Source organism: Lathyrus oleraceus, chromosome 2 (assembly GCF_024323335.1).
Source record: "Lathyrus oleraceus cultivar Zhongwan6 chromosome 2, CAAS_Psat_ZW6_1.0, whole genome shotgun sequence".
NCBI classification, from domain to species: Eukaryota; Viridiplantae; Streptophyta; class Magnoliopsida; order Fabales; family Fabaceae; genus Lathyrus; species Lathyrus oleraceus.
In genome coordinates this window covers 322,420,311-322,447,444 of record NC_066580.1, presented here as the reverse complement: position 1 = coordinate 322,447,444, position 27,134 = coordinate 322,420,311, and positions in this window count along the sequence as shown.

The following is a 27,134-nucleotide window of genomic DNA, read 5'->3' as shown; positions in this document are numbered from 1 at the left end:
ATCTCAATGAGTGGGACTAGTGAGCTCAGTAGCCGTATCCAGAGGGATCGGTGAGCTTGGACGATATGTTCAAGAAGAGTCGGTACCGCATTTCATGGAGTCTCATTACATAATGAATGCATGATTAGCCTGTGGGGCTGTAGCTAATTCCCATTGTGAGGAATTAGTGAGTAAATCGTTGTGTTGTGTTGTTGGTGTTGAGCATGTTTTGAGATTTTACCCATGCTATTTGTTATTGTTGAGTATGAGGTTGCGTTGATACTGCTGTTATGGAGTGGGTAGTCTGGTTGGGGTGATTTGATGCGTTATTTACTTAACATTACATGTTGTTGTATAATGCTTGTTATATTGATTGAGGAACTCACCCTTACAACTATTTTTCAGGTAACGAGCAGTGAGTGGAGTAGAAGATAATGTTGGAGTCTAGTGTAGTCTCCTAGTGGGTCATGCTCTGGTAGATGTAACATCGGGATGGGATGTTTGAATATTTTATTGATTGGTTGTGAATCATTTTGCATGTAATATGTTACATGTTTGGAATAATTGAATTGATTTCTATCCGCTGCGTATTATGCAGATACTTTATATTTTGAATTGGATAACTGAGCATGACAGGACACTTTGATGATTAGTGTGTGATGTTTGTGTGACACCCTTCGGGGCATAATTACTCTGATTAATATGTTATTATTTTTTTTATTTAAATAATCTGGGGTATTTTAGAAGGGTGTTACATTAGTGGTATCAGAGCATAGTCGGTCGAGTCGAGTCATAATTATTCTGTTTCCCCTGTACGGGATAGGTGTTGTGTAACCCTATCAGTACTTATTGTTTAGCTTGTTTGGGTTTCAGAATAGAGATGGCTGGAAGAGGTAGAGATGATGCTGCGATTGCTGAGGCTCTGGGTATGCTAGCTGGAGTACTTGGAGGGAATCCGAATGTGGTGGGAATGGGAGCTGCTCGTCAGTTGAGTGAGTTCCAAAAGAACAATCCTCCAATGTTCAAGGGAGCATACGATCCAGATGGTGCTCAGAAGTGGTTGAAGGAGATTGAGAGAATCTTCAGAGTAACTGAGTGTGCTGATAATCAGAAGGTCAGGTTCGGTACGCATATGCTGTCAGAAGAGGCTGACGATTGGTGGGTTGCTACCCGCACTGAGTTGGAAACTGCTGGAGATGCTGAGATTTCTTGGGCTGTGTTCAGAGAGAGATTTCTGAGGAAGTACTTTCCCGAGGATGTCAGAGGAAAGAAAGAAATTGAGTTCTTGGAATTGAAGCAGGGTAACAGGTCCGTTACGGAGTATGCTGCCAAGTTCACAGAGCTGTCGAAGTATTACACTCCCTATGCTGAGGCTGCTGGGGAATTTTCGAAGTGTGTGAAGTTTGAGAACGGGTTGCGTCCCGAGATCAAGCAGGCAATTGGATATCAGCGAATCAGGGTGTTTTCTGATTTGGTTGACTGTTGCAGGATTTTTGAACAGGATTCCAAAGCCAGAGCAGAGAGCTATCAGCAGAGGGTTGATAGGAAGGGTAAGAATCAGGTTGATCGTGGGAAACCGTACGCAGCTGGCAAAGGTTTTCAGAAGCAGAGTGGGATGAAGAGGCCTAGTGGGGGAGATTCTAGTGCTCCTGTTAAGTGTTACAGATGTGGTCGGGCTGGACATCGTGTTCATGAGTGTACCAGTGCTGAGATGAAATGTTTCAAGTGTGGAAAAGGTGGTCATTTGGCTGCAGAGTGCCGGTTGAAGACTGTGACTTGTTTCAACTGTGGAGAGTTGGGTCATATCAGTCCACAGTGTCCAAAGCCAAAGAAAGAGAATCAGTCAGGAGGCAAGGTTTTTGCTTTATCGGGTTCTGAGACTTCTGCAGATGATCGTTTGATCCGAGGTACGTGTTATATTAATGGCTTTCCTCTTGTAGCTATTATTGACACAGGTGCGACTCATTCTTTTATATCTTTGGATTGTGCTGTGAAACTTAAGTTAGAGATATCTGAGATGCGTGGTAGTATGGTGATTGATACTCCTGCGAAGGGTTCAGTGACTACTACTTCTGTTTGTTTAAGTTGTCCTTTGAGTATTTTTGGTAGAGCCTTTGGGATAGATCTTGTGTGTCTTCCATTAGTGCAGATTGACGTTATTCTGGGTATGAACTGGTTGGTGTTCAACCGAGTTTCTATCAACTGTTTTGATAAGACTGTGATATTTCCTGAGATTGAAGAAGGAAAGAGTTTGTTTCTATCAGCCAGGCAGGTGAATGAGGAAGTGGCAGATGGGGCAGAGTTGTTTATGCTGTTAGCGACTTTGGAAGCTAAAGATAAACTGGTGATTGGCGATCTAGCTGTAGTGTGTGATTTTCCTGATGTGTTTCCGGAAGAAGTGAATGAATTGCCGCCAGAACGTGAAGTTGAGTTCTCGATTGATTTGGTACCTGGTACTAGACCGATATCGATGGCCCCATATCGTATGTCTGCTGTTGAGTTAGCTGAATTGAAGAGTCAGTTGGAAGATCTGTTGGATAAGAAATTTATTCGTCCGAGTGTGTCACCGTGGGGTGCACCAGTGTTATTGGTTAAGAAGAAAGAAGGTACTATGAGGTTGTGTGTGGACTACAGGCAATTGAATAAAGTGACGATCAAGAATCGGTATCCTTTACCGAGGATTGATGATTTGATGGATCAATTGGTTGGTGCTAGTGTGTTCAGCAAGATAGACTTGAGATCTGGGTATCATCAGATACGTGTGAAAACTGAAGATATTCAGAAGACTGCTTTCAGGACGAGGTATGGACATTATGAGTATTCTGTAATGCCTTTTGGTGTGACTAATGCGCCTGGAGTATTCATGGAGTATATGAATAGGATTTTTCATCCGTATCTAGATCAGTTTGTTGTGGTATTTATCGATGACATTTTGGTGTATTCGAAATCTGAAGAAGAGCATGCTGAACATTTGAGAGTGGTGTTGGAAGTTCTACGAGAAAAGAAGTTATTTGCTAAACTGTCTAAGTGTGAATTTTGGTTAGAAGAGGTTAGTTTTCTTGGCCATGTGATTTCAAGAGGTGGTGTTGCTGTTGATCCTTCTAAGATAGAAGCGGTGTCTAAGTGGGAAGCTCCGAAGTCAGTTTCTGAGATAAGAAGTTTTCTTGGACTTGCAGGTTACTATAGGAAGTTTATTGAGGGATTCTCTAAGTTGGCATTACCGTTGACAACGTTGACCAGAAAGGGGCAAGCGTTTGTTTGGGACTCAAAATGTGAAGAAGGTTTCCAGGAGTTAAAGAGAAGGTTAACTACTGCTCCTATTCTGATATTACCGAGTTCGTCGGAATTATTTGAGGTTTACTGTGATGCTTCATTGTTGGGTTTAGGTGGTGTGTTGATGCAGAATAAGCAGGTTATAGCTTATGCTTCGAGACAACTAAGGGTTCATGAGAGGAACTATCCGACACATGATTTAGAGTTGGCAGCTGTGGTATTTGTTCTGAAGTTGTGGAGGCATTATTTGTATGGGTCAAGATTTGAAGTTTTCAGTGACCATAAGAGTTTAAAGTATTTGTTTGATCAGAAAGAGCTGAATATGAGACAGAGAAGATGGTTAGAATTTCTGAAGGATTATGACTTTGGTTTGAATTACCATCCGGGTAAAGCAAATGTAGTGGCTGATGCATTGAGTCGGAAATCATTGCATATGTCTATGCTAATGGCTAAAGAGTTGGATTTAATTGAGCAGTTTAGAGATTTGAGTTTGGTGTGTGAGAGTACTCACAATAGTGTTAAATTGGGAATGTTGAAATTAACAAGTGGTATTCTGAACGAGATCAGAGAGGGTCAGAAATCCGATATGCTTTTGGTTGATAAGTTGACGTTAGTGAATCAAGGTCAAGGTGGTGAATTCAGAGTTGATGAGAATGGTGTTTTGAGATTTGGCGATCGGGTGTGTATTCCGAATGTTATTGAGCTTAAGAAGAGTATTCTCGAGGAGGGGCATCGTAGTGGCTTAAGTATTCATCCTGGAGCTACGAAGATGTATCATGATTTGAAAAGGTTATTTTGGTGGCCGGGAATGAAAAGAGAAATTGCAAGTTTTGTGTATTCCTGTTTGACTTGTCAGAAGTCGAAGATTGAGCATCAGAAGCCGTCTGGGCTAATGCAACCGTTGGCTATTCCAGAGTGGAAGTGGGACAGTATCAGTATGGATTTTGTTTCTGGTTTGCCAAGGACAAGTAAGAATTTTGAGGCTATTTGGGTGATTGTTGATAGATTGACGAAGTCGGCTCATTTCATTCCGATTAGAATGGATTATCCGTTGGAGAGACTAGCTGAGTTGTATATTGAGAAGATTGTGAGTTTGCATGGTATTCCGTCTAGTATTGTTTCGGACAGAGATCCTAGATTTACCTCGAAGTTTTGGGAAGGTTTGCAGAGGGCTTTGGGAACTAAGCTGAGATTGAGTTCTGCATATCATCCGCAGACTGATGGTCAGACTGAGAGGACGATTCAGTCGTTAGAGGATCTTTTGAGAGCTTGTGTTTTGGAAAAAGGAGGTGCCTGGGATTGTTATTTGCCGTTGATTGAGTTTACCTACAACAATAGTTTTCATTCAAGTATTGGTATGGCACCGTTTGAAGCTTTGTACGGTAGAAGATGTCGGACGCCTTTATGTTGGTATGAGTCCGGTGAGAGTGCTGTGGTTGGACCGGAGATTGTTCAGCAAACTACAGAAAAGATTAAGATGATTCAGGATAAGATGAGAATTGCTCAAAGTCGTCAGAAGAGTTATCATGATAGGAGGAAGAAGTCACTTGAGTTCCAAGAGGGAGATCATGTGTTTCTTCGTGTTACTCCGATAACTGGTGTTGGTCGAGCCTTGAAGTCGAAGAAGTTGACACCTCGATTTATTGGTCCTTATCAGATTTTGGAGAGGATAGGAGAGGTAGCCTATCGTATCGCTTTACCGCCGTCGCTTGCGAATTTGCATGAGGTTTTTCATGTGTCTCAGTTGAGGAGATACATTCATGATCCGTCGCATGTTGTCCAAATAGATGATGTACAGGTGAGAGATAACCTGACTGTTGAGACATCACCTATGAGGATTGAGGATCGAGAACTGAAGCAGTTGCGGGGTAAAGAGATTGCCTTAGTGAAGGTAGCTTGGGGAGGACCAGCAGGTGGCAATGTGACTTGGGAACTGGAGAGTCAGATGAAGGAGTCTTATCCGGAGTTGTTCGCTTGAGGTATGTTTTCGAGGACGAAAACTCTTTTAGTGGGGGAGAGTTGTAACACCCCAATTAAAATAAGCTAATTATTTAATTTAAATTAATATTTTATTTATTAATTTAATTGAATAATTAGAAGTTTGGATTAATAATATTATTATTTTGGAATAATAATTATTTGGATTATTATTTTTATTATTGGAATAAAGTGGAAATCAGTAAAAAGGTCCCATTTAGTAAGGAGGTTATTGTTTTCACGTGAAAAGGAAAAAGAGACAGAACGTGGAAAAGGGCAAAAAGAGAACCAGAGAACAAGGGATTGAAGGGAGGAAAAGCTTGAAGCTGCAGAATTTGCCGGATTAACTCAGGTAAGGGGGGTTTATCGTTGATTAACGGGTATTGTTTGATAATATGTCATGGGTAGTGATAGACCTTTAATTTACCTTTGAATTGGATGATTATGATGAATTTGTGGAAATAATTGATGAACGAAATTGGGTGATAACCGAAAGAAATTCGTAGGAAATTGCATGTGATAATGTCAGGAGTTGTGAAATCGAATAGGGAATGATTCAGGTTAGATGATATGAGTGATTTCTGTGTAAATTTGGACTATGGAAGGTGAGATCGAATAGAACTCGTAGCAGAAAAGCCATTGCATATCTGAGAATGCTGGTTTCTGGTCATACGCGTATGGCACTAGGCAATACGCGTATGGGATGGCTGGTACGCGTATGGCGCTAGGCAATACGCGTATGGATGAGGAAGATGAAATTTTGAACGTAAAATGGTCTCTGGTGGTACGCGTATGGGGAAGTGATACGCGTAGCATACGCGTATGGAATTGGGCAATACGCGTATGGCTCGGTCAGGATTTAGGCAATACGCGTATGGCATGGGCAATACGCGTATGGGCAGGATTGTGATTTCCTGTGCTGTTGTTGTGCAGTTTTTGACTGGTTAGGCTGAGTAGTGAGACTTAGCTGAGGTATGATGTAATAGGGATCATTTCCCGTTGTTTTGAGTAGTATAGGTATTAGTAGAGTGTGCTAATACTGTATTTGATTTTATAGCATGTTGTGATATGCTTTTGTGAATAATGTATTGACAATATGTGTTGGTTGGTGTGCATTACACTGTAAATGTATCAGTTATGTATGCATCTGTGAATAGACTGTCATATGTCTATTCTTGAGTTGTTGTTGTTGTTGCATTGCTAGGTGATTAGCATGCATAGTCTAGCCGTTGGGGCTGTAGCTAATTCCCATTGTGAGGAATTAGTGAGTTGTGGATTGTTGTTGATGCTTGCATACTAAATGAGTAGCGTGCATAGTCTAGCCTTTGGGGCTGTAGCTAATTCCCATGGTGAGGAATTAGTGAGTGAGTCATTAGATCTCAATGAGTGGGACTAGTGAGCTCAGTAGCCGTATCCAGAGGGATCGGTGAGCTTGGACGATATGTTCAAGAAGAGTCGGTACCGCATTTCATGGAGTCTCATTACATAATGAATGCATGATTAGCCTGTGGGGCTGTAGCTAATTCCCATTGTGAGGAATTAGTGAGTAAATCGTTGTGTTGTGTTGTTGGTGTTGAGCATGTTTTGAGATTTTACCCATGCTATTTGTTATTGTTGAGTATGAGGTTGCGTTGATACTGCTGTTATGGAGTGGGTAGTCTGGTTGGGGTGATTTGATGCGTTATTTACTTAACATTACATGTTGTTGTATAATGCTTGTTATATTGATTGAGGAACTCACCCTTACAACTATTTTTCAGGTAACGAGCAGTGAGTGGAGTAGAAGATAATGTTGGAGTCTAGTGTAGTCTCCTAGTGGGTCATGCTCTGGTAGATGTAACATCGGGATGGGATGTTTGAATATTTTATTGATTGGTTGTGAATCATTTTGCATGTAATATGTTACATGTTTGGAATAATTGAATTGATTTCTATCCGCTGCGTATTATGCAGATACTTTATATTTTGAATTGGATAACTGAGCATGACAGGACACTTTGATGATTAGTGTGTGATGTTTGTGTGACACCCTTCGGGGCATAATTACTCTGATTAATATGTTATTATTTTTTTTATTTAAATAATCTGGGGTATTTTAGAAGGGTGTTACATAGACCATGTCACCCTTGTCCAGTTCAATATTGGGCCCATAGACATTTATCCTGTTAAGCAGGATTGGCAAATTCCATCTAGGACACTCATGTCCCTCAGCATGCTTCGTGGAGTACCCATCAACTGTCTTTATGGTTATCCAGTTACGGACAATGTTGGATCAGCAATAAAGCACTCGACTCTACATCTAGGATCCATAGTGGTTTCAGGTCGAAGAGTGGTATACACTATTATCACCATGAGAATAACTTATGACACTTTGCATAACTTTCTATATAGTATTCTCATAGCGGGTCAATCCAGTATGAATATTACTCTTAATATTCATACCTATGTTTAAGACTTGATAACTCTTTATCCATGATCCATGAGACGTGATCATCAGTCTACAAACATAATAGTCTCCATGCTTTAATGTTATCCCATTTCATAATAAAGCTTGACTACGGACACTTTAAGAATAGTGTCCTTATGTTTAATGTGATCTCATGATTAAGTCATACTTGATACATTAAATGGACTATCTATTCCAGGGACTTTATTAAACAAACATAATAAAGAAAAATGCCTTTTATTATTAATAAATAATTCGATACAAGTACCAAAAGTATTGGCCTCTAGGGCTTACACCAACAATCTCCCACTAGCACTAGAGCCAATTAGACATATCCCTAATGCCCATAGATCTAGTATGGCCATCATGCTTCTGCTGCGCAAGAGGCTTTGTCAGTGGGTCAGCAATATTGTCGAGTGTAGGTACTCTACATATTTTCACATCTCCTCTATCTATTATCTCTCGAATGAGGTGATAACGCCTAAGTATGTGTTTGGATCGTTGGTGAGATCTAGGCTCCTTAGCTTGTGCGATAACACCATTGTTATCATAATAGAGACCAATGGGATCCACAATGCTAGGGACTATGCCAAGTTTATTGATCCAAACAGCTTCCTTTGCTGCACTTAAGGCAGCAATATACTCGGCCTCAGTTGTAGAATCAGCAACTGCATCTTGCGTTGAACTTTTCAAGCTCACAGTGCCACCATTTTAGCAAAACACATAACCAGATTGGAATCATTCATATTAAAGCGTCTCAGCACTTTGTCTATGTACTCTGACTTAGGCCAAGCATTTCATGATCTATCTCTATAGATTCTGATAGGCTGCTTCACCCAGGTCCTTCATAGAAAAGCATTTCCCCAACCAAGACTTTACTTGTTGCAGGGTAGGGATATCGATTCCAATGAGTAATATGTCATCTACATATAATACCAGGAATACGATCATGCTCCCACTAACCTTCTTGTAGACACAAGTCTCATCTTTGTTCTTGATGAATCCATACAGTTTTACTGTTTCATCAAAACAAAGATTCCATGAGTAGGTCACAGGCTCATCTTGATCCATGAGTAATACATCACCTTGATCAGATATCCATATATCTCAGGTAGGTGACGTATCCTGCCTGACCTACGCTGGTCTTGTTCTACTTGAGCAGGTTGCTCTTACACAACTACTTGTGTTTCCTGCTCTAATTCCTCCATAGGTGTATCGATACTTTGTGATTCTTGAATTTCTTCAAGTTCTACTTTCCTCCCACTGATTCCTTTGGAAATAAAATCCCTTTCTAGGAAAACTCAAGTTCGAGCGACAAACACTTTGCCCTCAGAAGGATTGTAGAAATAATATCCTCTTGTTTCTTTAGGATACCCCACAAATAAGCATTGGTCAAATTTGGGCTCAAGCTTAGTTGAAATTTGTCGTTTCACATAAATTTCGCAACCCCAAATCTTCATGTAAGACATATGTGGTCTCTTACCACTCCATATCTCATATGGTGTTTTATCAACCTTTTTGGATGGAACACGGTTAAGTGTGTAAGCTGCTGTCAATAGCGCATGTCCCCAAAAGGAGTTTGGAAGATCGGCGTGACTCATCATGGATCGGACCATGTCCAACAGGGTTCGATTTCTTCTCTCAGATACACCATTCCATTGGGGTGTTCCAGGAGGAGTAAGTTGGGATAGTATCCCACACTCTTTTAGATGGTCATCAAACTCTAGGCTTAAATACTCACCACCTCGATCTGATCGAAGAGTTTTAATATTCTTACCTAGTTGGTTTTGTACTTCATTCTTGAATTCCTTGAACTTTTCAAAGGACTCTGATTTGTGTTTCATTAAATACACATAACCATATCTACTGAAATCATCAGTAAATGTGATGAAGTATTGAAAACCTCCTCTGGCTGGTATGTTCAGTGGTCCGCATACATCAGTATGTATGAGGGCCAAAAGATCATTAGCTCTTTCACCTTTTCCTGTGAATGGGGACTTTGTCATCTTTCCAATTAAACAAGATCTGCATGTCTCATATGATTCATAATCAAAAGAGTCCAAGAGTCCATCTTTATGGAGTTTGGAAATGCGTTTCTCATTTATGTGGCCTAACCGACAATGCCAAAGGTAAGTTGGATTTAACTCATTTGGTTTCATCCTTTTAGTATTAATGTTATAAATAGGCATTTCAAGATCAAGGACATATAGTCCATTGTTCATCTGTGCAGTAGCATAGACTATATCATTCAAATAAATTGAGCAACAATTGTTCTTTATTATAAATGAAAAACCAAACTTGTCCAAACAAGAAACGGAAATAATATTCCTGCTAATTGCAGGTACATAATAACAGTTCTCTAACTGAATTATTAAACCACTAGGTAAAGTCAATACAAAAGTTCCTACGGCTAAAACAGCAACCTTTGCTCCATAGCCAACTCGTAGGTCGACTTCACCTTTTGCCAAATCTCTACTTCTTTTCAGCCCCTGCACATTTGTAGAAATGTGAGAACCGCATCCAGTATCTAATACCCATGATGCAGAAATAGATAAATTAATAACAAAAATACCTGAAGTTGAAGTCTCTACTCCATTCTTCTTATCTTCCAGGTACTTTGGGCAGTTCCTCTTCCAGTGTCCGGTCTTACCGCAATGGAAGCAGGTGCCTTCTTTTGCTATACCTCCACTAGGCTTCAAAGCAGCAGTGGGTCTGGGATTGGCAACTTCCTTGCCCTTCCCCTTATCACTCTGCTTAGTGGGCCTTTTGTTCTGTCTCTTTCCATTTCCGATCATCAGAATGGACTTCCCTTTTGACTTCAGATTCTGCTCGGCAGTTCTTAACATGGCGAGCAGTTCAGGAAGAGATTTGTCCATATCAATCATATTGAAATTTAGGACAAATTGAATGAAACTATCTGGCAACGATTGCAAGATCAAATCAGTTGCAAGTTCCTTTTCGAGGGGAAAACCCAATCTCTCAAGGTTTTCCACATACCCAATCATCTTGAGTACATGGGGACCTACAGGGGCTCCTCCAGCTAACTTGCTTTGAAAAAGGGCTTTTGAAACTTCAAACCTCTCATGCCTTGCTTGCTCTTGATAGAGCAACTTCAGGTGTTCGATCATATCGAACGCTGACATGTTCTCATGTTGCTTTTGCAATTCTGAGTTCATGGTAGCCAGCATGAGACACGCAGTTTCATTGGCATCATCGACATGCTTCTTATAAGCATCTCTTTCTGCCTTAGGTGCAGAACTAGGAGGTTCCTCTTCAGGAACAGGTGTCTCCAAGACATACAGCTTTTTATCATGTTTGAGGACAATCCTCAGGTTTCGGTGCCAATCCAGAAAATTTGTCCCAGACAATTTTTCCTTATCAAGGATTGATCGCAGGATGTTGTTAGAGGTGTTTGCTGTCATGGTAATCTACATAAGGATTAATGAAAATATAAGTATCATTGATGTAACACCCCGATAATAATATGATCATTATTTAAATTAAGTTAATAATAGATTTATTAATTTAATTAGATAATTGGATTATTATTATTATTATTATTTTGGAATTATTGAATTATTATTATTATTGGAATAATAATATAATTTGGAAATATATAAGTTGGAATAATAAAAAGCCCCAATTTTTGGAAAAAGGTTTTCACGTGAAAAGGAAAATAGAGCAAGCGGCTGAAAGTGGGAAAGGGCAAAGAGGCAGAGCAAGAGAAGAGGAAAAGCTTGAAGCTAACGGAATTGCCGGATTAACTCAGGTAAGGGGGGTTTATCATCGATTAATGGGTATTATGGGATAATATGTGATGGGTAGTGAGAAACCATTGAATTGCCTTTGATTGAATGATGTATGATGAATTTGTGAACTTTTGGGGATGAACGAAATTGGGATTAAAATTGAAGAAATTCGTAGGAATTAGAGGTAGAAAGGTTAGCAATTTGTGAAATCGAAAGTGTATGATTCGTGTTAGAGGAAATGAATGAATTGTGTGTAAAATTTGGACTGTGGAAGGTTGAATTGGATAGATCTCGTAGCAGGAAAAGCCATTGCAGATCTGGAAATTCTGGTTCTGGTCATACGCGTATGGCACTAGGCAATACGCGTATGAGAGGGCTGGTACGCGTATGGAGGAGGCCTTACGCGTATGGGGGAAAAAGATGATATTTTGAACGTAAATTGGTCTCTGTTGGTACGCGTAATGGGAGATTGTTACGCGTAGCATACGCGTATGAGACAGGTAATACGCGTATGAGTTGAGCGAGGAAATTGCGCAATACGCGTATGAGAGTGGGCATTACGCGTATGGACTTGGTCAGGAATGCGCCATACGCGTATGGACATAGGCGATACGCGTATGGGCAGACTTGTGGTTTTCTGAACTGTTGTTGTGCAGTTTTTGGTTGTTTAGGCTGAGTGATGTAACTTAGCTGATGTATGACGTAGTAGGAATCATTTCCCGTTGTTTTGAGCAGTATAGGTATTAGTAGAGTGTGCTAATACTGTGTTTAATTATTCGACATGATATGATGTGTTGATACATGTGTTGATGATGTATGATGATATGCATAATGTTGTGAATGTATATATTATGCCTGTATGTGTGAATGGACCGTTGTATGGCTTAGAGTGTGAGCATGTGTCCATTATGGATGGTTGTTGATGTTGCATTGCTAGATGATTAGCGTGCATAGCATAGCCTGTGGGGCTGTAGCTAATTCCCATGGTGAGGAATTAGTGAGTGAATCATTGTTGATTTGTTGTTGATGTTTGCATGCTAGATGATTAGTGTGCATAGTCTAGCCTTCGGGGCTGTAGCTAATTCCCATGGTGAGGAATTAGTGAGTGAGTCATTAGATCTCAAATGAGTGGGACTAGTGAGCTTAGTAGCCGCATCTGGATTTGATCGGTGAGCTTGAACTATATGTTCAAGAATAGTCGGTACCGCATGTGTGGAGTCTCATTGCATAATGTATGTATGGCGTATAATATGAATGGATGTATTCCAATATTATACGTGTGTTTGTGTTTTTATGGAGTATGAGTTGAGATTATACTTGTGCTTATGTTGGTGTTGAGTATGATGTTGAGCTGATGTGCTGTTACCGATTGTATGTTGTGATTTGGGTGATGAAAGGTGTTATTTACTTAACATGACATGATATTTTATAATGCTTATTATATTGATTGAGGAACTCACCCTTACAACTATTTTTCAGGTAACGAGAAATGAGTTGAGTAGAAGTTAATGCTTGGAGTCTAGTGTAGTCTCCTTAGTGGGTCATGCTCTAATAGATGTAACATCGGGAGGGAACCTTTTAATTATGTTGTTAATGATTGTTGAACCAGTTTACATGTAGTATGTTACATGTTTTGATTGATTTGATTTATATCCGCTGCGATTTATGCAAATGTTTAATTGATTAAATAAAGAGCATGACAGTCATTTTGGAATATGGTGTAAATGATTGTGTGACACCCTTAACTGCATAACTACTCTGATATATGTTTACTATTTTAATTAAATATTTGGGGTTTTTTAGAAGGGTGTTACATTAGTGGTATCAGAGCATAGTCGGTCGAGTCGAGTCGTAATTATTCTGTTTCCCCTGTACGGGATAGGTGTTGAGTAACCCTATCAGTACTTATTGTTTTAGCTTGTTGGGTTTTCAGAATAGAGATGGCTGGAAGAGGTCGAGATGATGCTGCGATTGCTGAGGCTCTGGGTATGCTAGCTGGAGTACTTGGAGGGAATCCGAATGTTGTGGGAATGGGAGCTGCTCGTCAACTGAGTGAGTTCCAGAAGAACAATCCTCCAATGTTCAAGGGAGCATACGATCCAGATGGTGCTCAGAAGTGGTTGAAGGAGATTGAGAGGATCTTCAGAGTGACTGAGTGTGCCGATAACCAGAAGGTCAGGTTCGGTACGCATATGCTGTCAGAGGAAGCAGATGATTGGTGGGTTGCTACCCGCACTGAGTTGGAATCTGCTGGGAATGCTGAGATCACTTGGGCTGTGTTCAGAGAGAGATTCCTGAGGAAGTATTTTCCAGAGGATGTTAGAGGGAAGAAAGAGATAGAGTTCTTGGAATTGAAGCAGGGCAATCGGTCTGTTACTGAGTATGCTGCTAAGTTCACAGAGCTGTCGAAGTATTATACTCCCTATAATGAGGCTGCTGGAGAATTTTCGAAATGTGTGAAGTTTGAGAACGGGTTGCGTCCCGAGATCAAACAGGCTATTGGATATCAGCGGATCAGAGTGTTTTCTGACTTGGTTGACTGTTGCAGGATTTTTGAACAGGATTCCAAGGCCAGAGCAGAGAGCTATCAGCAAAGGGTTGATAGGAAAGGTAAGAATCAGATTGATCGTGGGAAACCGTATGCAGCTGGCAAAGGTTTCCAGAGACAGAGTGGGATGAAGAGGCCTAGTGGGGGAGACTCCAGTGCCCCTGCTAAGTGTTACAGATGTGGTCAGGCTGGGCATCGTATCCATGAATGTACCAGTAATGAGAAGAAGTGTTTCAAGTGTGGAAAAGGTGGTCATTTGGCTGCAGATTGCCGGTTGAAGACTGTGACTTGTTTCAACTGTGGAGAGTTGGGTCATATCAGTCCACAGTGTCCTAAGCCGAAGAGAGAGAACCAGTCAGGAGGCAAGGTCTTTGCTTTATCGGGTTCTGAGACTTCTGCAGATGATCGTTTGATCCGAGGTACGTGTTATATTAATGGCTTTCCTCTTGTAGCTATTATTGACACCGGTGCTACTCATTCCTTTATATCTTTGGATTGTGCTGTGAAACTTAAGTTAGAGATATCTGAGATGCTTGGAAGTATGGTGATTGATACTCCTGCGAAGGGTTCAGTGACTACTACTTCAGTTTGTTTGAATTGACCTTTGAGTATCTTTGGTAGAAACTTTGGGATAGACCTTGTGTGTCTTCCACTAGTGCAAATTGATGTTATTCTGGGTATGAACTGGTTGGTGTTTAACCGAGTTTCTATCAACTGTTTTGATAAGACTGTGATATTTCCTGAGAGTGAGGAAGGAAAGAGTTTGTTTCTATCAGCAAGGCAGGTGAATGAGGAAGTAGCAGATGGGGCAGAGTTGTTTATGCTGTTAGCGACTTTAGAGGCTAAAGATAAGCTGGGGATTTGTGATCTGGCTGTGGTGTGTGATTTTCCTGATGTGTTTCCGGAAGAAGTGAATGAACTGCCGCCAGAACGTGAAGTTGAGTTCTCGATTGATTTGGTACCTGGTACTAGACCGATATCGATGGCTCCGTACCGTATGTCTGCTGTTGAGTTAGCTGAATTGAAGAGTCAGTTGGAAGATCTGTTGGATAAGAAATTTATTCGTCCGAGTGTGTCACCGTGGGGTGCACCAGTGTTGTTGGTTAAGAAGAAAGAAGGTACTATGAGGTTGTGTGTGGACTACAGACAACTGAATAAAGTGACGATCAAGAATCGGTATCCTTTGCCGAGGATTGATGATTTGATGGATCAGTTGGTTGGTGCGAGTGTGTTCAGCAAGATAGATTTGAGATCTGGGTATCATCAGATACGTGTGAAAACTGAGGATATTCAGAAGACTGCTTTCAGAACAAGGTATGGACATTATGAGTATTCTGTAATGCCTTTTGGTGTGACTAATGCGCCTGGAGTATTTATGGAGTATATGAATAGGATTTTCCATCCGTACCTGGATAAGTTTGTTGTGGTGTTTATTGACGATATTTTGGTGTATTCGAAATCTGAAGAAGAGCATGCTGAGCATTTGAGAATGGTTTTAAGAGTTCTACGAGAAAAGAAGTTATTTGCTAAACTGTCCAAATGTGAATTTTGGTTAGAAGAGGTGAGTTTTCTTGGTCATGTGATTTCAAGAGGTGGTGTTGCTGTTGATCCTTCTAAGATAGAAGCAGTATCTAAGTGGGAAGCTCCGAAGTCTGTTACTGAGATTCGAAGTTTCTTGGTTTGGCTGGTTATTATCGGAAGTTCATTGAGGGATTTTCTAAGTTGGCGTTACCATTGACGATGTTGACTAGAAAGGGGCAAGCGTTTGTTTGGGACTCGAAATGTGAAAAGGTTTCCAAGAGTTAAAGAGAAGGTTGACTACTGCTCCTATTCTGATATTACCGAGTTCGTCAGAACCATTTGAGGTTTACTGTGATGCTTCATTGTTGGGTTTGGGTGGTGTGTTGATGCAGAACAAGCAGGTTATAGCTTATGCTTCGAGACAATTGAGGATTCATGAGAGGAACTATCTGACACATGATTTAGAGTTGGCAGCTGTTGTATTTATTCTGAAGTTATGGAGGCATTATTTGTATGGGTCAAGATTTGAGGTTTTCAGTGACCATAAAAGTTTAAAGTATTTGTTTGATCAGAAAGAGCTGAATATGAGACAGAGGAGATGGTTAGAGTTTCTGAAGGATTATGACTTTGGTTTGAATTACCATCCGGGTAAAGCAAATGTAGTGGCTGATGCGTTGAGTCGGAAATCATTGCATATGTCTATGTTAATGGTTAAGGAATTGGATTTGATTGAGCAGTTTAGAGACTTGAGTTTGGTGTGTGAGAGTACTCACAATAGTGTTAAATTGGGAATGTTGAAGTTAACGAGTGGTATTTTGGATGAGATTAGAGAGGGTCAGAAATCCGATGTGTTTTTGGTTGATAAGTTGACTTTAGTGAATCAAGGCCAAGGTGGTGAATTCAGAGTTGATGAGAATAGTGTTTTGAAATTTGGTAATCGGGTGTGTATTCCGGATGTTACCGAACTTAAGAAGAGTATTCTGGAGGAAGGACATCGTAGTGGCTTGAGTATTCATCCTGGAGCTACGAAGATGTATCATGATTTGAAAAAGTTATTTTGGTGGCCGGGGATGAAAAGAGAAATTGCGAGTTTTGTTTATTCCTGTTTGACTTGTCAGAAGTCAAAGATTGAGCATCAGAAGCCGTCTGGGCTAATGCAACCGTTGGCTATTCCAGAGTGGAAGTGGGATAGTATCAGTATGGATTTTGTTTCTGGTTTGCCGAGGACAAATAAGAATTTTGAAGCCATTTGGGTGATTGTTGATAGATTGACGAAGTCGGCTCATTTCATTCCGATTAGAATGGATTATCCGTTAGAGAGATTAGCCGAGTTGTATATTGAGAAGATTGTAAGTTTGCATGGTATTCCGTCTAGTATTGTTTCGGACAGAGATCCTAGATTTACATCGAAGTTCTGGGAAGGTTTGCAGAGGGCTTTGGGAACTAAGCTGAGATTGAGTTCTGCATATCATCCGCAGACTGATGGTCAGACTGAGAGGACGATTCAGTCACTGGAGGATCTTTTGAGAGCTCGTGTTTTGGAAAAGGGAGGCGCTTGGGATTGTTATTTACCTTTGATTGAGTTTACCTACAACAATAGTTTTCATTCGAGCATTGGTATGGCACCGTTTGAAGCTTTGTATGGTAGGAGATGTCGGACACCCTTATGTTGGTATGAGTCCGGTGAGAGTGCTGTGGTTGGACCGGAGATTGTTCAACAGACTACAGAAAAGATTAAGGTGATTCAGGAGAAGATGAGAATTGCTCAGAGTCGTCAGAAGAGTTATCACGATAAGAGAAGGAAGTCACTTGAGTTTCAAGAGGGAGACCATGTGTTTCTTCGTGTTACTCCGATAACTGGTGTTGGTCGAGCTTTGAAGTCGAAGAAGTTGACACCTCGATTTATTGGTCCTTATCAGATTTTGGAGAGGATAGGGGAAGTAGCCTATCGTGTCGCTTTACCGCCGTCGCTTGCGAATTTGCATGAGGTTTTTCATGTGTCGTAGTTGAGGAGGTACATCCATGATCCGTCGCATGTAGTCCAAGTAGATGATGTACAGGTGAGAGATAACCTGACTGTTGAAACATCACCTATGAGGATCGAGGATCGAGAGTTGAAGCAGTTACGGGGTAAAGAGATTGCCTTGGTGAAGGTAGCTTGGGGAGGACCAGCAGGTGGCAATGTGACTTGGGAACTGGAGAGTAAGATGAAGGAGTCTTACCCAGAGTTGTTCGCTTGAGGTATGTTTTCGAGGACGAAAACTCTTTTAGTGGGGGAGAGTTGTAACACCCCGATAATAATATGATCATTATTTAAATTAAGTTAATAATAGATTTATTAATTTAATTAGATAATTGGATTATTATTATTATTATTATTTTGGAATTATTGAATTATTATTATTATTGGAATAATAATATAATTTGGAAATATATAAGTTGGAATAATAAAAAGCCCCAATTTTTGGAAAAAGGTTTTCACGTGAAAAGGAAAACAGAGCAAGCGGCTGAAAGTGGGAAAGGGCAAAGAGGCAGAGCAAGAGAAGAGGAAAAGCTTGAAGCTAACGGAATTGCCGGATTAACTCAGGTAAGGGGGTTTATCATCGATTAATGGGTATTATGGGATAATATGTGATGGGTAGTGAGAAACCATTGAATTGCCTTTGATTGAATGATGTATGATGAATTTGTGAACTTTTGGGGATGAACGAAATTGGGATTTAAATTGAAGAAATTCGTAGGAATTAGAGGTAGAAAGGTTAGCAATTTGTGAAATCGAAAGTGTATGATTCGTGTTAGAGGAAATGAATGAATTGTGTGTAAAATTTGGACTGTGGAAGGTTGAATTGGATAGATCTCGTAGCAGGAAAAGCCATTGCAGATCTGGAAATTCTGGTTCTGGTCATACGCGTATGGCACTAGGCAATACGCGTATGAGAGGGCTGGTACGCGTATGGAGGAGGCCTTACGCGTATGGGGGAAAAAGATGATATTTTGAACGTAAATTGGTCTCTGTTGGTACGCGTAATAGGAGATTGTTACGCGTAGCATACGCGTATGAGACAGGTAATACGCGTATGAGTTGAGCGAGGAAATTGCGCAATACGCGTATGAGAGTGGGCATTACGCGTATGGACTTGGTCAGGAATGCGCCATACGCGTATGGACATAGGTGATACGCGTATGGGCAGACTTGTGGTTTTCTGAACTGTTGTTGTGCAGTTTTTGGTTGTTTAGGCTGAGTGATGTAACTTAGCTGATGTATGACGTAGTAGGGATCATTTCCCGTTGTTTTGAGCAGTATAGGTATTAGTAGAGTGTGCTAATACTGTGTTTAATTATTCGACATGATATGATGTGTTGATACATGTGTTGATGATGTATGATGATATGCATAATGTTGTGAATGTATATATTATGCCTGTATGTGTGAATGGACCGTTGTATGGCTTAGAGTGTGAGCATGTGTCCATTATGGATGGTTGTTGATGTTGCATTGCTAGATGATTAGCGTGCATAGCATAGCCTGTGGGGCTGTAGCTAATTCCCATGGTGAGGAATTAGTGAGTGAATCATTGTTGATTTGTTGTTGATGTTTGCATGCTAGATGATTAGTGTGCATAGTCTAGCCTTCGGGGCTGTAGCTAATTCCCATGGTGAGGAATTAGTGAGTGAGTCATTAGATCTCAAATGAGTGGGACTAGTGAGCTTAGTAGCCGCATCTGGATTTGATCGGTGAGCTTGAACTATATGTTCAAGAATAGTCGGTACCGCATGTGTGGAGTCTCATTGCATAATGTATGTATGGCGTATAATATGAATGGATGTATTCCAATATTATACGTGTGTTTGTGTTGTTATGGAGTATGAGTTGAGATTATACTTGTGCTTATGTTGGTGTTGAGTATGATGTTGAGCTGATGTGCTGTTACCGATTGTATGTTGTGATTTGGGTGATGAAAGGTGTTATTTACTTAACATGACATGATATTTTATAATGCTTATTATATTGATTGAGGAACTCACCCTTACAACTATTTTTCAGGTAACGAGAAATGAGTTGAGTAGAAGTTAATGCTTGGAGTCTAGTGTAGTCTCCTTAGTGGGTCATGCTCTGATAGATGTAACATCGGGAGGGAACCTTTTAATTATGTTGTTAATAATTGTTGAACCAGTTTACATGTAGTATGTTACATGTTTTGATTGATTTGATTTATATCCGCTGCGATTTATGCAAATGTTTAATTGATTAAATAAAGAGCATGACAGTCATTTTGGAATATGGTGTGAATGATTGTGTGACACCCTTAACTGCATAACTACTCTGATATATGTTTACTATTTTAATTAAATATTTGGGGTTTTTTAGAAGGGTGTTACAATTGACATATTCAATTAGGCCTTTAATTAAATATGCTCCCACTATTTTACTCAAAACAAATGACCCTCATCATTTGATTCGGAAAATCCCGTTGGAAGATTTTCTAGTGGGTCGAGATCCATATTTCACTTCGTTCTAAGTCCGCGTAGGCGGATTACACAAAACTAGGTTATTTAGGTAGGAACTCCTTCCAATTGTATCTCATACAACTCTCGAAAATTTCAATTGGGTGAATAACTCCTTATTCCAATCCATCATATGGATTATTCCCAACTCTTGCTTATAAACATATATAATAAAATTATAATTAAGTTTGAACCATTGTCTTAGCAGTTGGATATTACATTTATCCCATCGCACCCTACTAATATAGAACATGCACCTCGCGTAGGCGAAACCTACATATCCTATACCAATCTTGATGAGTGCTAAAACTTGGAAAGCAAACACATATAATATTATTATAATTTGTTTAGTTAAATTTGACCCATTGTTTTAACAGTTGGATATTACAATTATCCCATCGCACCTTACTAATATATAGATCATGCACCTCACGTAGGCGAAACCTACATTATCCATTACTAGTCTTGACGAGTGTTAAAACTTGGAAAGCATAAACTTAATATTTAATTTGAGGGAATTTCAATTTTTCTGATCTCACCGGCTTGTTTATCATATAAACCGTCTCTCACATGCATCAACATACATACAAACAATAATGAAATAGTTATGGCCCCTAGCGCAATTGTTCTCCCAAGCCAATGAGAGAACCTAAGCTAACCTACAACGATCTAAGCTTCTCCAAGCAAGATCTTCAAGGTTGTCCTCCTTTGGCACTGACTTCTTTGCTTTCTTCATATCATTACATTACATGAAAGAAACTCGTTTTACATACGAGGGAGTGAGATGAGAAAAGAAGTTACATTTGGGATATTAAGAGAGAGGCACGACACGCAGGTCGTATTTAAAAAACCCAAAACAAAACAAAGGAAGACTAAGGCCATAACCGATCACCACAAGACAATAATAAACACTTTATTATTATTATTAATTCCTTTAATTAATAAAATCAAATTAAATTTCGACGACCGATCACACTACGCAGAGTTAGCCGGGGGTCCGCTGCCCGGACAGCGGGAACGGGTGTTCCGCTGCCCGGTCAGTGGACGGTGGTTCAGCTGACCGTTCAGCGGACAGGGGTCAAGGGGGCAGCGCCCCTTGCGGGGTCGAAGGGGCAGCGCCCCTGCTCGAAAATTTTAATGAACAATTCATTTAAAATTGACGTCGTTTTTCGTATCAACACTTGATACTTCAAAACACTTTTTCTAGCCGAACGGGTGAATTTTTCCTTGCGTTAACCGGTTAACCATATGCGTTAACCGGTTAACACTGTTTGAAAACATTTAGAAAACTCTTTTCTGCCTTGCGTTAACCGGTTAACCATATGCGTTAACCGGTTAACACTGTTGAAAAATTTCTTGGAAAACTGTTTTCCGCCTGTAGCACCTCAAATTTGCACCTATCATTGTACATACCATTTCATATTAGGTCATAGCATATCATGATACATTGCATAGCATTTGCATTGTCCTCAGTTGCCTCAAGAGCAAGCAAGTCAAGAATTAGGTCAAACTGATCAGGAGATCAGTCAACCAATCAAGCAAAGGTGTTTCTCAAGGAATCAAAGCCCTAGGGTTTGTCCAACAAGTTCACATGACTTGGAGGTCCATTTGAAGTGTTCAAGTCAAGGGTTGGATGCTCAGAAGCCATCAGTTCATGCACAGTCAGGCAAAAACCCTAGACAGTCAACAATCAGTCAAAGCAGTGGATGGTGGCCATTCTTGTGGAATTTGGGCACCATGATCAATAATCAAGAGTCCATACAACTTGGGACATCATTTGAAGTCAAGGTCTCAAGGAATTAGGGTTTGGAATTCATCAGAAGTGCTTCAGTCATCCAAAACCCTAGAAAAGTCAAACTTGGTCAACTGTGGATTTAATCAGTGATTTGATGGATGGAATTGGTTTGAGAGAGCTTATTCATGTCCTAATAGGCCTCATGTATCATGTACAACCTCATCATGGAAGAATTTGAAGTAAAATCAGAAATTTCCAGAAATAGAAAGTGGACCTGTAATTTCAATTGCCAAAAATGGAAACTTCTTGATCCTCAACTTGCATCATGATACAAGCTTCAAATGAATTTTTGCCCAACATGAAAGTTGAAGATCTTGTTCTCCCATTTTCAAAAAGTCCAAGAACTCTCAAATCCCATGTGTGGTTGTCAAGATATGATCAATTCATTTTCAGAAATTTGTGAACTTCAAAGAGCCATATCTCTCAAACCATAAGGCCAAATTTGGTGGGGTTTTTTCCTACAAACCACATTTTTCCTCCTCTTTCCAAAAATATAAATTTCATTCATCAAAACCTTGCCAATCAAAATGGCATTTTTGGACCTATTTCATTTAAAACCAAGTTTGACCAAACTTTGACTTTTTGATTCTTTGACTTTTTCTTAATTTGGCCAATTGGGAAATGTTTCATATGTCATTTGTGATATGCTCCAAGCTTAAAATCATAACCATACCACCATTTTACTACCATTTTGACACAAAGTGCATGATTTGGTATTTTTTGCAAATGGTGCAAATAGCTTCACAAAGTGAGGGCAAGATGTAGCAATTCAAGTACAGACTAAAAACAGAAAATGACTTGGTTATGTGCAGCCTGTTGAGGCCCAATTCGACCAGGGTTTTGCACCCTCCACTTCCATGTTTGCAAGTTTAGCAAAAGTGCAAAATGCTTCATTTAAATAAAACCAGTTTAGCAATTGATTAAACCTTGCTAAACAGATGATATAAAGCTCATTCTGAGCATTTTCCAACCCTAGTTTTACAGCAGCCACGACCAAAAATACACATACTCTCCTTCTTGCATTTTTGCATTTTAGCAAATTCTGAGCCAAAGCTTCCAAAACCACGAGTTCTCTTGCATCCTTCATCATCCAAACATCATTTGTAGCCTTGTTACAGCCTCATTTACCAGCTGGGATTTCATCTTAAAACTCTGGTTTTCTCAAGGAACAGCCATGGCAGAATTTGATTGCATCTCTTGCAAGGGATGCTGAGCTAATCTTTCTTCATTATTCACCATTGGAAGCATAAATCATTACCTGTTCGAGCTTGTCTTGGCCAAACAGCAACTGCATCTCACTTTTCTTCCAAACCAAGTAAAATCTCGAATCTCTTCTTTCTCCAAACTATGCTATGTCACTTGTAGTTCTTTATATGCTGAACATGTTGCAAGTTGAATCCCTTGAAATGGTGGTCTTATGATGGAAAAATCTGCATTTCTTTTTCTGTGGACAAATGAACTTATGCTCGATTTGCCATGCTTGCATTGATTTGATGAGATTGGATGCTATATTCTTACTGCCTGATGCTTATTGATGCTGTTGCCATGCTTGATTTTGAGTTCTGGGCACTTTGATTTTTGCTCATGTTATGATGTTGATGATGATGATCCCCTGTAGCTGCAACCTTAAACTGTCCAGAAATTTTTCATGTTTGTGTTTGTTTGTTGCTGAGTGATGATTGCTTGTACCAATACCATGTTGTTTGTGTGCCATGGTTTGATTTTCGTTTGAGCATGAGTTGAACATATGCCATGAATGCTGTTGTTCTAAAACCCTCGAAAATTCCCAGAAAAAAAAACCATATGAATTGTGTTGCATATTGTTGTTTGGTTGCTATGTGAACATTGCCAAATGCTATGTTGTTGTGTGTTTGATGTTTGAATTTGTTTGGATGATGATTGAATGTGTATGAAGTTGCCAAACCATGCTGTAAACCCTAGGGTTTTGATAAACCCAGAACAATGAACAACCATTGGCCCGGTCACTATTCCATTGGCTGAGGGCCAATCAAAATATTTCATCGCCATGCATCAAAACGCAGCACTTTGATAAGTGACTGCACTATTTACAACTTTGCCATCCTGTTGACCATGTTGACCATTTGCCATGCTATTTTGTTCATGCTTGCTTCAAATTTCATCCAACTTCACAAATTAATTTCTCTTTCAATTTTCATCCAAAAATCATGAGATTTTTTCCATAATGTTCATGATTGAGTCTAGTATTTGATTATGAATTTTAATAAATTTTTCATTGGTTGGATTTTTATTGATAATTGGTTTTCTAACATGCATGCTCAAATGATATCTCTTGCCATTTCAATTGTGAAATACTCATGTTGTATCCAATGCCCTTGAAACTTTTTGTGATGAAACTAGACACATTGACCTTTGTTTCCATATAGAGTTTGTGTATTTCCCATTTGTGGTTTGCTGGATATGAATTTTTGAAGTTATGTGTCACATTTGGTGTCATACCATGATCATGCATTTTCTCTAATTTTGTTCACACACTTCCTGGCCTCCAAATGACCTCAAATTTTGCATGAATCATCTATCACATGTCTAGTTTGTGTATGAATTTTCCTGGAATTAATTGTTCTGTTTCCAATTTATTTGAGAATTTTCTTCCATGCTTAGTCATTTGTTGACTTTTTGTGCTATACATTGCCAAATCTTTTGTGAAATTCTCATACCATATTTTATGATCATGAAATTTCATATGTGATAACTAGACATCTCAAGCTTTGCATTGGTGTTAATCTCATTCATTTCTCATCTGTTTTCAATTTGATATGATTTTTTGAAATTGACCCATGTTTGTTGACTTTCATTGTGCTTGCTTGAACTTGGTTTGACTTCATGATTTTCATTGACTGCCTTCCTCTCATCCAAATGCCATGAAATTTCACATGTCTACCATGCTAGATGTTAGGATTGAGTGTGATTTATTTGGTGATTTTTGAATTTGTTTGAGTTGACTTTTGAATGAGGTCTTGCTGTTGACCTTTTGTATGCTTCCTTTGCCATGCTTTGCTTTCAAATGTTCATGAAATGATAATAATGCATGATTTGGTTGTGAATCCAATTGAGATAGCTTCTTAAATGTTTGACCTTGACTTTGGTTGACTTTTCTTTGCTGCCTTGACTTTTTCTTTCATCTTTGACCCTAGGCTAGTCCTAGTGGTCTTCTGTGCTTACTATTGAGTTCCTGTTTCAGGTTAAGCACCATTGCCATTGAGATCATACAAATGTAATTGGATTTGTTTACATATGAACTAACCTTTGTTTTGCAGATGGTTTGACTCATGTGTTTGAGTCTTGCTTTGCACAGTTGATCATTTGTTTTGTCTGTTTATCCATTCCTCTTGCTTTTAACTGTTGAACTGTTTACTAATTGGTTTGACTTTTTCAGGTACTTTAGTTGCCTAAGTTCTTTGAACTTGCTTGCTTTGCTATTTAGCATTTGCTTTGAGGTATAATTACTTTCTCTTCATGTAGTCTGGAGTCCCGGTCTGTTATTTGACCGGGCAAACTGTCTGAAGTCCTCCTTAAGAGGCAATGTTTGTGTATGTTTAAATCTTGTCCCCAAGCAGGAAAAGTCCTTCAAGTAAGGCAATTGGTGGAAGGTAGGGATATGCAATCTATCCCCCACTACTCTTGTTGTGTCATCCCTCTGCTCACACTGCTGTGTGTTGATGCATTGGGATACAAACCCAAGATCTTGTACAAAGTGTACAGTGTCAGAGTCTTCGAGTATAGAAGGGTTCCCACTTTCTGGACCCATGCTCATTTGTCTATTAGCTCTCCCTGGCCAGGGATAAGAGCTGTGAGGTCTCACCCTCACTTCATCCTTTCATCTGCTTCACCTTAGCCTCTCAATGGCAAGGTTAAGAGCACCCTCACCCGCTTCCAGAGGTTTGTTTGTTGAGGTTGATATGACCCCTCGACTAAAACCTAACCCTTGTGTGAGCCCCTTGTGTGCATATAGTGTGTGCTACCTGTGCCTTTGTTTGTTTGACTTGCCTGCTTTCGCCCTCGTTGCGATCCGTTCTCTCGCCCTCGTTGCGATCGAGTCCTTTTTCCCTACCGGCCGAACTACGGCAACTCTGATTCTCATGTTCAGATGAGATACGTAGGCACGAGACGCGATGTCTTGCCGAGTTTGACTAACAACTAACAACTAACCTTTGTTTGCTTTCGCCCTCGTTGCGATCTTTTCTCTCGCCCTCGTTGCGATTGAGACCTCCCCTTTCTCTTGCCCTAGTTGCAATCGAGACCCTTGCTTCCTGTGCAAGTCTTGTTTAGGATAGGTTGGCCCTTGTGCCATTTAGCTAGAAACCTTAACTTAGGGTTGCCTTTGCATGACAACATCTAGGCTCGAGTCGTAGTCTCCCTAGTGTTGTGTCTCCCTCTGTTATCTGGTTAGGCTAGATCCTTTGTCCCTGCGTAGGGGAACTACATCGCCCTGATCTTCACACCAGATGAAGTATGTAGGCAGGAGATTGAGCTGATCTCTCCGGGCGCCTTTTCTTTTCTTTTGTGTTTGTTTGACAGTTATAGGCTGAGTCCCCGACTCCCTATTAACCTGTTGTGTTGTAGTGCGCTTGGAAGCCGATGTAAGTCCATCGAGTGGCATTTGGGTTCCAGTGTGTGTGTGTTTAGGTTCGGATGTTGACATAAGTCCAGTGATTGGCAGTCGGGCTCCACGTTTGCCTGTGTTTGTCTGTTTTGTTTGTGTGCGTGTCAGCCGAGCTACGAATGCTCTGATTCTTCTCTCGTCCGAGAAGATACGTATGCACAGGATGCGATATCCTAGCGAGCATGTGTCGTCTCCCCAGTCCGAACTACTGCGACTCTGATGTCTATGCCTGATAGACTAAGTAGGCCCAGGATGCGACATCCTGCCGAGTTCAGTTTCAGTCAGTCTCTTTTGTCTCTTTCAGCCAGTGTGTGTGAGTTTGAGCAGTGTTTAGCAACCAATATTCCTTCCTTTTGTGCGTGGATCCCGTAGAGTACTACGGATGCGTAGGGTGCCTAACACCTTCCCTTCGCATAACCGACTCCCGAACCCATACCCTTTGGTCGCGAGACCATGTTCTTTCCTAGGTTTACTTCGAGCGTTTCCTTTCCCTCTTTTGGGATAAATAACGCACGGTGGCGGCTCTGTTGTTTCTTTCTTTTCCCGCCGGTTTTTTCGCGCGATGCGACAGCTGGCGACTCTGCTGGGGAATGGAGAAGTTGACCTATGCTGGTCCATCTTCCCTGAGCGAGTCTCTCCTAGCGCTCTCTAGGATTGGGGTTTTGGTTGCTTTCTGCTTGTTGTATTTTATTGCATTC